General features: G+C 33.7%; 1 non-coding gene across 1 annotated transcript; it reads left to right on the top strand.

The window, feature by feature from the left end:
• Positions 1 to 1,453: 1,453 nt before the first annotated feature.
• Trnar-acg lies at positions 1,454 to 1,526 on the top strand. The gene has a single exon. It is a non-coding gene; the product is annotated as a tRNA-Arg (tRNA).
• The last annotated feature ends 759 nt before the right edge of the window (positions 1,527 to 2,285 follow it).

The following is a 2,285-nucleotide window of genomic DNA, read 5'->3' as shown; positions in this document are numbered from 1 at the left end:
AAAAGCTTTAGCCGAACTTTACTTAAAACCTAGAGATGGTCTTGACCTAAAAGTGTTCAGAGTGAATTTTATACCTCCAGAACTTGAATATTATAACTCACGTCAGCCATTTTAAAGGCGGGAGTGACGAATTGATAAATTACCCGCTGTCTCTCAAAGACTGGTATTACAGCAGGATAATTACACCTCCACAAAGCATTCTTTGTGAAATATATCAAATATCCAGAAAGGTGAAAATCTTCATAACTTATATTTGTTTTATGCACATCTGCTCTTTTGATAAGTTGCCAATGATGTTACACTTAACATTTAAGGAGAAAATAAAAGACAAAACAACGAAAAAACATCATAATAAAATGGTATCAAATACAAACTGATTTGTATGAAACTACTAATAAACAGTTAATTTCCCTTTAAAGCTTTCCTACTTTAAAACAGGAATACAGTTCAAACTTTTAATATCACGATGTAGAACTGCAGTCTTTTCAAAAGTCCGAAAGTTGTATGAAAAACAAAAAATGGCATACTATATACAGTGTAAGCCAGCTGGGGAGGCAGAGGGGAATTAAAAGTTACAGTTATTAGATTCGATTGAATCATTACATGAGAAAGGGTTTTTAATATGTATTACTATAACTGGAGAACGAATTATACTCTAGCCATTGATTTACGTTAAATTCAATTTATGTGGTTATTCAGTGTCATTGAATTTTCGATGGTGTTCAGAGCTTTTTGTATATGTGTTTCATATCATGTTTTACAGAATTTATTATTTATTACAGACAAAAAATATTGAAATGTAAAACAGAACATTGCTTACTCTTCTCTAAAGTTCAATAATTATTATTGAAAACTTTCTGGTGACGTTTAAAAGAAATTAATATATTTCTTACGGGAAAGAAAAATTGATTGATTGATTTATTTGCGCAAAGCTACACAAGGGCGTTCTCCGCTAGACGTATCTAATTTTCAACTAATGAACTAGAGGGACGGCAGCTAGTCAACAGCACAAACTGCCAACTCTTGGGTTGTTCTAATCGAATAGTGGGATTTGACCGTTACTATTATAACGCTCCCACAAACCCAAAGTGCGGAATGCACTTGTGTGTGGTGTGAATCATATATTCTTGTTTCCACAGCGTTAACGTGTCTGTCCAGGAAAGAAGAAATATTGTGTAGGTTTAGCTCTGTGAATAATGATAGTGGTATACACTTCCTTTTTTCACAATTTGTAACAATATTTTCTTGTGATGTCAAAAAATGTAGCATCAGCCAACTAAATAATAAAAGTATTAAATATTGTAATTAAGGGGTTATTAAAATTATTTGAACTCCAAATCTGTCGCATGCGCTACCGACAGAGATACAGTGCTAGTCCAAAAGCACTTGTTCATAAGAGATTTTAAACTACTCAAACTACTACTGAAGTATATTTACGTGCAAATCCATAACAGGGCCAGTGGCGCAACGGATAACGCGTCTGACTACGGATCAGAAGATTCCAGGTTCGAATCCTGGCTGGCTCGAGTATTTTATCAATGCTACATTTGGAGCATTGTGTTCTGTTTTGGGCTTCTTATATTAGAAAGGACATTGAATTGTTGGAAAGGGCTCAGAGTAGAACTATTAGAATGTTTTACATTTAGATGAACATTTACCAACATAAGGCAAAGTTATAAATCGGGAGTATTTGGAAATTTTATAAGTAGGTGATAAATCGAAGGTTTGATTGTTCAAAATGTTACGAATTATTTTATCAGTAACGTGTATCGGACAACAACTTGATGTAAAAATCCTTTGATATTATTAAACTCTTTACGCACAAATTCACAAGTACTTAGAATTCTGTAGGCAGGATGAACCAAGATCTTTAAACATAGTTGGTATATTCTTGTGAACTTAGAATACAAGCCCGTGGATTTTTCCTTTTTTTTTGTATACTTCACAATTGAAGTTACCATCACTTTAATGAATCAGTGTACACAAAAATTATCCTGTTGTTGTTCAACGGTAAATTTTATGCTGTAATGTTACTGTCGAAAATTTGTGAGAAATGATCATAGTTTATAAAGATGGTGAAAGTGTCTTCTACATTCATATGATAATATATTGCGAACACTTTTATAACTATCTGTAGTAATTTCAGATCGAACTGATTTCCCGACAGTTTTTCCGATAGAAATACCCGCGAATAACAGAAAGTTCGGCCCAATGATTTAAGAGATGAACTTCCTGAGTGAGAGCATTCAGCCCCCCCACTGACACAGCGGTATGTCTGCGGACTT

Source organism: Limulus polyphemus, unplaced genomic scaffold (genome assembly GCF_000517525.1).
Source record: "Limulus polyphemus unplaced genomic scaffold, Limulus_polyphemus-2.1.2 Scaffold2286, whole genome shotgun sequence".
NCBI lineage: Eukaryota > Metazoa > Arthropoda > Merostomata > Xiphosura > Limulidae > Limulus > Limulus polyphemus.
The sequence above is the reverse complement of the archived record's forward strand: the minus strand, read 5'-3'. Positions and strand labels throughout refer to the sequence as shown.